The sequence below is a fragment of the Lactuca virosa genome, chromosome 2 (genome assembly GCF_052849685.1).
Source record: "Lactuca virosa cultivar CGN04683 chromosome 2, Lactuca_virosa_CGN04683_v6, whole genome shotgun sequence".
NCBI lineage: Eukaryota > Viridiplantae > Streptophyta > Magnoliopsida > Asterales > Asteraceae > Lactuca > Lactuca virosa.
The window spans coordinates 292,393,187-292,405,246 of NC_136427.1; positions in this window are offsets into that span (position 1 = coordinate 292,393,187).

Here is a 12,060-nt window from a genome sequence, read left to right on the forward strand (position 1 = left end):
GTTATGACACACATTTTCTGTTTTATGACATATAGAACATTACTTATGTTGTTGGAGGTTCTTTGACAGCAGCTTATGACATACAAATATTTTTGTCATAAAGGCTCTATTTGATATTTTCTTCACGCAAACTTTTATATTGAATATTTACAAAATACTCCCTGACAGTTTGCAAAATAGTCACAAAGTTTCCTTTTTCGAAAATTACTAGAAATGGTGTCCACTTATCAAGATCCATTTTTATAACTTATATCTCTAGACATGAGAGCATAGATAAAGGGGTTAAGTTGGACACACACAATAGTTGGGAGGCTCTTTTGTACAAAGTATCCTCTGTTCTTTATGACATTTAGAAATCCTTCGTTCATGAGTATATTACTAAATAATAATTTAAAAATATTTCACACACACATACAAACATACGTATATATGCAATGATTTAATAATATAGGCAAGATTTGACTTGTACTCTCCCCCAAAAACATTAAAACATTGAAAAAGGTAGGGTATGAAGCTCACCTTGAGTTGGTTGAGGAGTTGTTTGGAGTTATGGAGTGAAGATCTCAAGCTTAAACTCTTGCTGAGATGAGGAACTTCCCTGGGAGGGATGCTTTCCTAAGGATGATCATCACATATTATTATGAATAAAATAATATGGATTCATCTTGAAATATAATAAAATATTAGGTGAGTGGAGGAATTTACCTTAAAATTTCCGAGGAAGAAGTTGAGAAATTTCCTTTCAGCAAGATCCCCTGTTCTTGCTTGAAGATGAGTTTTTGAGAGAAAAATGGGAAAAGTGAGAGAGAAAGTGGAGTCTAAACTCCCTTACTGTCGTGGTTTTGGAGTATAAGAAAAGGAAAGGAATCTTTGATGCATGGGGATCTGGTGGTCCATGCATGGATATTTGGTGGGTAAAGCATGGAATACCGTGATTTGCATGGGAAATGAGGAATTTCATCAAATCACAAAGTCAACTTCCTTGTCCTCTTCTTGATTTAGGATAAGGTTTTCCTAAATCCTAAACTTTTTATTTTATGTAAATATAATTTAAATAATTAAATTTTGCATAAAATAAAGGTTTTAGGGGTCTTAGCTAAGAAAAACACGAGTTTGGTGGGATTCCCGACCTCAAAATACCCCAAAATGATAAAAAGGTCCGAAATAGTCCAAAATCCGGGGCTAAATAGTGAATTCCGGAGCTCTAGGGCAATTTCCGAAGTTATAGTTCAATTTCCGGAGGTGCTGGGCGAGTTCCGAAGCTCTTCTCCTAATTCCGGAGTCCACAGGCGAGATCCGGAGTGACCTTCTCGGATCCAAAGTCGCGTGCGAGTCAGGGTGAAGCCAGCAGTCCGGACCGAGGTGCGAAGCCGACTAGAAGGTTCCCAAGCGATGCGAGAGTGTCCGGAGCAGCTTCTAATTTCCGGAGTGGATTCAAGGGTTTCCGGATGAGAGGCTTCTTTCTAGTCCATCAGAGGGTCCGAAGTAGGAAGGGGGTTCCGGAGTGAACTAAGGCATTCCGGACCAAGAGGTTCAGGACCAAGAGGAGTCCGGACCAAGAGGGTTCCGGACCAAGAGGTTCAGGACCAAGAGGAGTCTGGACCAAGAGGGTTCCAGACCAAGAGGTTCCAGACCAAAAGGGTCCTTTTTGGGGTTTCCTCTTCCGGTTTTGAGCTGTTCTCGACTAAGGAAGGCACTTAGGGAGATTTGAGAGAGATTTGAGATACGTGGAGAGATTTGGGAGAGATTTCACATGCTTGGAGAGATTTGGGAGAGATTTCACATGCTTGGAGAGATTTGGGAGAGATTCACTATTCTTGGAGAGATTTGGGAGAGATTCACTATTCTTAGAGAGATTTGGGAGAGATTCACTATTCCTGGAGAGATTTGGGAGAGATTCACTATTCTTGGAGAGATTTGGGAGAGATTCACTATTCTTGGAGAGATTTCGCATACTTAGAGAGATTTGGGAGAGATTTCACATACTTGGAGAGATTTGGGAGAGATTCACTATACTTGGAGAGATTTGCATTCTAACACTTTATGGCTCCTTAGGAACTCATATTGAACACTTAGGAGTGTTAGCACAAATCTCACAATAGTCCTTACTCATCGTACCGAAATTCTTTCGAAAGGTAGAGTCATGAATATGGGAATAGATGAAGGTACTTTCGATTCATTTGGTTTTCGCGCTCCCAAGTGAATTCCGGCTCACGCCTAGCGTTCTCTTGAACCTTCACAACCGGGATGCGGTTTTGTTTTGGTGTGCCTAACCTTTCTATCCATAGTTTCGATAGAATGATCAACTATTAGGAGGTTCTTGTGACAACCCGATATTTCAAGTCGATATAATGACCTAAAGTCAAGTATGGTAATCTATTTTGATATAATAAATGTAGCGTCAAAAATGAAATGTTCAAAAGTCTCAATTGGGCTGCATAAAATGATAGATATCGTGCCAGGGTTTTCAGAAATATAAAGAACACTCAAATCCGAGTTATAACGAAGAAGTTATAACCAATCAAAGATCCGCGTCAAAACCGGTAAAACACTGTTAAGCGTAAAACGGGAAATTTCAATAAAATACCTTTTAGCCTTAGGTATCTAAATGAAAGTAGTAGATATCACTAAACCATAAGCGTACATAAAAAGAACGTCAAAATCTGATTTCGTATGACGAAGTTATGAATTTCTGAAGTTCGGGGCGCGAACCCCAACACCGTGTCAGAGTTCACGACGTGAACTCAGTGCTGACGCCTTCTGGAGCCTGACAGACGCAAGTTACGATGACGCACTTGATGACTACTGAACTCACGACGTGAATATGTGAAATTCACGACGTGAGTCCCGAAAATGACCCTATAAATAGAAAACGAAGGTCTCGAGTTTAGGCTGCTCATTTCTCTTCTTCTGGCCACTTTTACTCTACGTTTAGCATCCCGAGACTACCCCGACGCCCCAGTTACGCGTTCAGATCCCGACGAAGGCTCGAAGTCCCGAAGTTCCCGAGAAAAACATTCTTTCCAGTCGAAGTGCTGCCCGCGTGAGGCTCGTTTCTTCACCAGAAACCCGCGGTTACGTCAAGAAAGATCATTCCTAGAAACGACACGCTGCCCGATCCACCACTTATCAAGTGAGTTCATACCCCTACGTTTTTCCGAGTTTTTCATGTTTTCAGGGGGGGAATACAAGAAAAAGCACAAGTAATCTTGGGCTTAAAGTATATTATTTTGTTTAAGATAATTATATTTTCAATATACTTTGAACATGGAAAATAGTTTTTACCAAATGGGTTAAGAAATCAACTCGCAGAAACGGTTTTCAAAACTAAGACAATGAACTTATGAATCATGAAGTAAAAGATATCATTTTATAAAAGGATTCATGTTAATTACAAAAACGGTTTTCAGCATTATTACTTGTAAATTTGTTAGTCTAAGTTGGAGACACGTCCTTGGTAACACTCACCACCGAAACAGAGTGTAGGACTAACACATATGACCAGAATCTCTTGTAGGGAGAGCGTGACTGTTGTGTATAGATCTATACGGGACTGACTATCCCGCACCTCGCTGCTAGCTACAGTGGGACCGGCAGGTCTACGGGTGACAAAGTCATAAAGGATACTGGCCCCGATACATGCCATATCAAGTTAATGTATGGTTATAAAAATCACAACGTAGATAACACCTATTTACTTACGTAATAATGGATCGAGTAAACTAATCTCAGAGTAATAACCAATTGATTACTAGAGGATATTGATAATACCTTCAGGATTTAGTTCACCATATTTTTATTAGTGTAATGAGGCTAATATATCTCACTGGGCGTAACCAGGGTTTTTCAAAGAAAACTACGTTTAACGATATAAGTATGGTAAATATTTGTATACTTCATTTTAGAACGGATAACCAACAACCTACTTTTAGGGAAAATATAGGATTTTCCCAGGATAACACGGTATTTTCATAAACGGATGGTTTAACATTGAACTAATGGATATTCATATTCATTCCATAACTTCTTGGATTGTACATTTCTGTATGAATCTGGAAGTCATGGAAGGAATGGGTTTCAAGCATGCTTTTATTAAGAAAATATGAGATTTTCTCGAGAAACACATTTCAAAAGGATCAAAGAACATTTTCCACCAAAACTAAATGCTTATGAACTCACCAGCTTTATGCTGATACTCTTTCAAAACTGCTTGTATTATCAGGGATTCAGTAATATAGGTAAATCTTCAGCTTTTGGAAAAGGGACGCAAAGACGTCAGTCTTAAAACTTATTAAATCATCATATTGTAATTTATTTTGAGACATGTATTGTATTCAACAATGTAACTTTTAAATTATATTTATGATGGTTGTGTTTACTTTCTTTATAAATATTCAACTGTTATGATACTACATGAAGTCATCCGCCCCCAAATGTTTCTGCCATCCTGGTTTGGGGGTGTGACAGATTGGTATCAGAGCATTGTTTTTAGTGAACTAAGTATATCGAACCACATAAGATATACAAACTATAAATGCAAAGGGACTAAAATCCTCTGACAAAACGTTTTCACAAACTATACTTTTAATAAATTAAAATGCTAGTTTTATAAAAGTATAAGTACATGCATGCATCGGTCTAGTATCATAGTCAAAACTATACGAAAGTATTAAGACAAGTTGAACACTACGATTAGGCCTCGGAGTATGTAATTAGATCGAGAATAAATATAGCCTAATCAACTATATTTATCCTGGATATGACCAACGTATGTCGAGGAATGGTTGTAGTGAGCAACAAGTCAAAAACTTACCAAAGAAAATACTAGAATCAAACTTACGAATTTAAAATACTATAGGAGTATTTCATAGTACTATAAAAACCATAATAATCGTGCGAACCTCGATATTTAGTTAGAACTAGGAATCGTCAAATAAATAGAATCTTATTCAAAAAAAAAAACTAAAAACCTTCACTGGCAGGTCTATAATTGCAAAGTACATACTTTAAAGTTACACATGATTGAAATTTTATAGGCTTAGGATTTATGATTTCGCTTTAGGCCCTTTTCCTTGTTTGGATGTGGACTTAAGGTGAAGCTACTTATCTAACGGCCTATTCAGTCTTGATTGTATGTGATTTGTATACATTAGGTAAGTATAGGAGGACCCGTTGTAGGTCTTATCACAAAAACTACCTTCTTACCCTTAAGTCTGTTGGGTTTTGAGCATTCTAACACTCCTATGGTGTACATGCAACCCTATAAACCTTGGATCTATGTTTTCTCTATTATACATGCAAATATTAAATATTCCAAGGTTTCATCCTAACTAGCATATTATGAAACACCTATACTACAAAGTTCTAGTTAGATGACATACCTGTTGATGTAGCATGATGTCTTCAAGCTTTAAGAGCTTAGCCCCAATAGTGTGGAAGCCTCAAGTGGAATCACAAATCACCAAAACACCTTGGAAAACCTTTAGAGAATATGGATACTTGGCTCACACTATGAAATCGGTTATTGCCCTCTTTAGTGTATCCACACTAGCCACTAGCATAATTTCATGAACCATAAGACCCTTTATATAGTATGGAGGATTAGGGTTAAACCCTAATACCCATGACCTTTCATTTCCTAGGATCCATGGGTTAAAGCTCCATGGACTATCCATGAAGACTTAGCCCAACCTAAATGAACTTGGCCCACTACACATATATATATCTAAGAGTCCATATTTAATTAGTTCATTTTGATCACTTAATTAATTATAAATTAATTCTTGATCAATACTAATTAAATAATATGATTATATATTAATATATTAGAACTTATAATATATTAATATAAATCATAAATATACTATTCTCAAAAGACTATCCATATAAATTGTGTCGGTGAAGTGCAACCCAAATGGCCATGCCGGGTCGGGTCAAGTACATACCAAATATAGTTATGGACTTAGACATTAATCCAACAGTCTCCCACTTGGATAAGTCTAAAACTATTATTGAGTATGACTTCAAAAACCAACTGGCAATCGTAGCTCTTAAAGCCGATGTCGAACTCTGATCTTGTCAATGAACTCTGACCTTTGTCAATGACTTGTCCATTAGATAAGGGATCATATATTCCTCCATTCTAGATATCATATGGACTGAGAGATGGATTATAATCATTCTCTCTGTCCATTTGTTGTTTCCCGATTTTCGATTTATGATGACTGACTGATTGAACAAATCAAATCAGTCCTGGCTTGGCCAAGCACTCACATGTGTCATCGCTAAATCATCGAGGGGCCCACAGATATCGCTTTTATCCGAAGGTAAAAGGAATGGATAAACTTCGACTCATATGGCTTGTTCTACTACTTGTTGAATCATACACAAAGGCACGTTCTATAACATCGAGTTACCAAATGCGTTTTCGTGCAATCAATGTATAACCAACTCATAGTAACAACTCATATCTCTAGGTTTGAAGAATATAAGATATTATCGTCTCATGATCACTCGTGATAAAATCCATGAAGTGATTCAAATGAGCGCGGGTTGAAGCCAATACTCAGAACTTATGAGCACTCATGAGTGTTGTAGCACCACTTTGTCCACCAACTTGGACCTCTACAAACCAACCCATGACAGTCTTGATTCATATCTACTTCCAACATATGACCGACTGTGGATGGTTTGAATAACTTAATCATTCAGGAAGAGTGACTTAGTTATTCTGGAAGTCAAAACATGCAAAGTGAAACACAAGAATAAATGAATCAAATATGGTATCAAACCCTATGAATATAAATAAACACTTTTATTTATCACCATACTGATTACTCATTATTCATTGTTTCGGTTTTATCAACTTTATACTTGAATTAAAAACACTAGTTGTCCCATGCTCCAAGCATGTACACTATGTTTTTCTTAAACAATAGCTTTGCCATACACCAAGTATGCACTCTATGTTTGTCTATAATCCTTACTTTGTGAAATAAACCAATTGAACATAATTTCAATGATTCTAATTTCACACTCCCAAATCCTTATCGAAAAATGTGAGAATTTCAAATTCCTATCATTTATCGAAATCTGTTTAGATATGCACTGACCCTCCTGTAATGAATATATACAAAGTCACAAAGACTTGTCAACAGTCATTATAAGGTATTCCAATGGAGATGAACTCCATGGAAACTAAGTCTTATATTCAAAGTACATTGCTTTGGACATGCTTCTTGCATTAAGTTTTCTAATCTTACACATATAACTTCCACCTATGGAGACAACTCCATATTCTCATTTTGACTATCACTTCTGAATAAGAGATGCCTCTTTTCAGAATATGTCAATATGGTCCTTCCAAAATTAGCACTATACTTCCAACTGTCCCTGAGCAACCAATCTTTGGTAAACCTCAGATTGTCCTCGACAATTGCTTAATCATTTTAGTCATATCCAATTCTATACCTTTTCCCTTCTTAATTCCTCTGGGCATTTGGAAAAATTTAGAAATGACAAATATTATAGCACATGCAATCGATCCTGTACCCAAAGCAAATGGTACACGATTCATGATGTCTCACATAAAGACATGATTCTAGACCAGTCTTTTGCTACAATATTTTTATTTGCCATGTTTTCAAAATTTGACTATGAAGAGGGATGCCGTAATCATAATCGAATTTTGAGAACGCAATATATAGAATTTACTTAAGTTGAACCAATCCAACATGAAATTCATATATATATTCTTGACTAAAGATGATTAAGGTCTCAATCTAAGCCTTTAGAACTGAAATGAAGTATATCCTCTCCCTTAATTATAGCAAAACAACTTTTTCAATCCCTGCAGCCTCACGAATTGAAACTTTTGTTTTCTATAATTAACATTGCTAACTTGCAACACTAACAATAATTATCATGCTCCCACTAACATGATGATTATTAGCATAACACTTATGCTCCCACTAGCTTTGACATGTACTCAGAAATCAGGTGGACTTCTAGAAATCAATACTTTATTGACTTTCTTACCAAAGTTCAGATTTCTGATACGAGATGCTTTGATAAAACTTTATCAAAATCATACACCTTTCCTTAGATAGCATGCATGTGTGTCTAAACAATTTCAGAACTATGAAAAGGGATGTCGTAATCATAGTCTTAATTGTTTAGACCTTTTGCCATCTGCTTCAAATCTACTTGGTGGAAGTGTTTCCTCACCATCATTTTCATGAATCGGAGAGAAACCTTATGACCCTTAGATTTTATGGTGTATGTGTTCTTATCCATGTGAATCGTCAAAACCATAGTCATAAGACAAGGATAATGACAAATCCAAACTCATATGGACTGAACTTATGCAATCTTAACTTCTTGCCACCTGGCAGTACAGGGTCTGCCATTGCTTCCAAGTTGTTATGCAACCAATTGAGAACTTTCAGAACTCCTATGCAAAGCCAACTTTAACTGGAATGGGCACAGAATATGTCAACACGATAGGTTATAAACCTCAAGTCGTGTGCTAGTGAAGAACCTCAGGTTTTATTCTTGATTAGTTCTTGAAATTCTTTTTAGGATCTTTAAGACTCCCACTATCCTCTTGACATATAAGACTATCTTGCCAAATATTCAAGAGATAGTGCGGATTTTTTATCAAGACAAACACTTCACACAATTGGCCTTAGTTGGTCTTTGTTTTATCCAAAACATCACAACTTACCAATTTCAAATGTACAAGAGTAGGTCACTTTTACTCTTACATTTGACAAGTGTTTTAAACCTTTCTTTAAGATATGTCACTCAAGTTACAATCTTGGAGTATGACTCTAAGAATTGTTTTGGAACGAAGTATGACTCATCTTCCTGATCTAACCATTTCAACAATTCATGACTCCTCTTCTTAGTCATAAGAATGCACTAAGATGACCTTTAGAGGACTAATTGTGATATGATTTCTAAATCATTAAGATGATCACAAACATGATACTAAAGTACTCTCCCATCTTTTCAGATTTGAGAAACTTTTATCTTTCTGCCTAATTTGATTCTTCCCATTCGTTCTGCCATACATTGAGACTTTTCCAATGTTTCAGAATTATACTTAAACTTGTAAGTATAACCATATTTACTAAACTTTAGTAAATCAAATAGTCTTAACAAGCTTTGTGGTGGACATGACCAGTGCACAAGAATGTGTACTCGATCCCTTTAGTCCTTCACTTGACTCACACATCCATGTGAGCAAGTAATTAGTCTTGATTTTCCAATGCTTGAAAGTTCTCATCCATCATACTATTCAACTTGCATGATTCCATGTTTCGGTCCAATTGAAACTTGGGTGATGAGGAACTTTCCTGATTTGGTAATTTAGACACTACTACAAATGAAAGAATCAAATCCATTTTCCAATATTGCTGTCAGTGGAATCATATAAGCAACAATTTTCCACAAATGCCATTGTAAGGATACTTCAAATAAATAAAATTAAACAATTTTCTTTTATTTTAAAACTTTGCGGAAAAACTTATCCTTACAATCCACGTGGAAAATTGTTGTTATCTATTCTTTAGCAATATATCATAACTTCTTAAGCAACTGTTCAAAATTCTGATGCGATCGAAATCCACCTTCGCGATCAGAATCAGCATATACTTCCTTTAAGATTTCTCTCTATTATTTGATTCTTAAAACATCAACATGTGACCCAGTCACATCATGTAATGAGGATCTCAGAATAGAACTTAACAGAGTTAGATAATGGGCTCTACCTGATGTAGAGTCAAACTTATTGACTTTAACATCCTTAGGTAAATTTGGCAGCTTTGCAATCAACGCCCCTTCCTTTGGCAAAATAAACATATGGACCCTTTGGTAATGGGACTATCTCAGACTTAGCCTTTCTCTTTACCATTTGGTCAACCTAGTTGACTATGGTTAATCCCTTTCCTTGGGAAGAGAAGGCTTTTCTAGATATCCAATGTTACCATTGTCAATGTCCATGGTAGTTTGGGAAGTTGATCTACTAATCAAATCTGCTCTCCCAGTGCTCCATATTATTGCTGATTCAGCAGCACCAAGCAAATAGATAAGATCATTAAGGGTCATGTCATAGTCTGTTTCATAGTAGTCCCAAAGGAATTCACTATGTGACTTAGAAAGTGATTGAACCACCAACTTTATCAAGAGTTTGACACCCAACTCTCCCGGCTTGTCAATATGTGACTTCATCTCCAAGATGCGATCACACATAGACCTTGCTTGCCAATAGGGCTTGAGTGACCTTGAACTTGTGGGTTAGGGAGAATAATTGGAGGAGGTGGAGGAAGTGAAGTTCCAAGAGATTTGGGAGGATCATAGATGTCTGAACCAGACATCTTTTTGGGAGATATTCAAGATAGTTGATCTAAAGTCCTTAATATAACACCCAATATGAAATATTAAGGCTAGGACCCAGCAAACTATTTTATAACTTGGAAAAGGGATGCCGTAATCCAAGCTATAAAATATTTGAAGGTAGGTGAATGACGATTCACCAATTTCCACCAAGATAAACGAAATGTATTATTAGGTTTTAATTGGTTTTGAAACTCCTAGATTCTTTTGAGATTCATTGAACTTTTCAATGGCATGTTTCAATCTCGAGTGTGCCCTTCAGGTTTTGTGACTGGGATGCCGAGGATCACAAAACAAGGTGTGAAGTAACCATGCAAATATACTTGGTACCCTTAATATTTACCCCTCAATCGACGTGTCGGTTAACCACACACGCTCCAACGATACTATGATAAACATTAAGTTACCCTTTGCCTACCTTGTTAAGTCCAGGTTAGTGTGTCGGTTAACCACACACGCTCCACTAACAGCTAAAACAAAGTGCAAAGTGTAATTTCATGGATTAGCACCTTATTCACATTTTCCTAAGTAACTAAGATTGGGAATTTATAAGTGTTTAGTTACTTAGTATTTATCATTATACTTATAATGAAGGGAGAATTATAGTCCTTGTCCTACCCGTTCGGCTAACGACCCTCCACCGGTCAAGGAAGCGGTGGGTGAGAGTGGACACCCATTAAACTGCCATTTTATAGGCAGTAACCTTATACCCCCCTTATAGACCGGCTTCGTGAATGAGGCCTACTAATGGTAAGACGACTTTACTCTTATACATATATATATATATATATATATATATATATATATATATATATAAATATTATTAACTTGTAATATTATAAAGTATAAGGGTTGAATTTTAACTTTTAAAATTCTAAGGGCTTAACTTGGAATTAAAATATTCATAAGTGAAAACTTTACAAATTCCAAAACTTGAGGGCAAGTTTTTGAAACTATTCAAAACTTTTCATTTCATAACTTATGAGTTTAACTAAGGTTTAATGAAAAAAAAATTCAAGTTCCATAACTTGAGGACAAGTTATGGAAGACATTAAATCATTTAATGATGACATTAAAAATAATGACTCTTCTATTTTCATAACCTATGAGACTTAATGACACTTTAAAAAGAAAAACTCTTCACTTTCCATAACTTGAGGACAAGTTATGGAGTTCATAAAAACCATTAAGATCAAATATTCCAATTAACACAATAATCAAATAATTTTTCTATGATCTAGATTAAACTCATAAGTAAAGATAATTCACATCAACAATTTTCAAGAAATTAGATAATCATATAAACTAATACAAATCTTGAAACTTTGACAATTATCCTTTGAAGACTCTTGGAATTCATAACCTAAAGAGTTAATAAATGAGACATTTCACATCCATAACTTATGGAAGTTTCAAAACTCTTAAGATCATAACTTTAAAAAAACTTTTGAGTTCCAAAATTTTATGACAAAATTTGTAACTCCTTAAAACCATTTAGATCAAACTTTTAAAACGAATAAAATAATCATATCATTCTATCTTTTAATAAATTGACCTAATTCAACTCTTGTAGTAAAGTGACTCAAATTTTATAAATAATTAGTTTTTTCATAAAATCAAGTAATTATCATAAAATTTGACAAACTTCATGTTTTTTTTCTT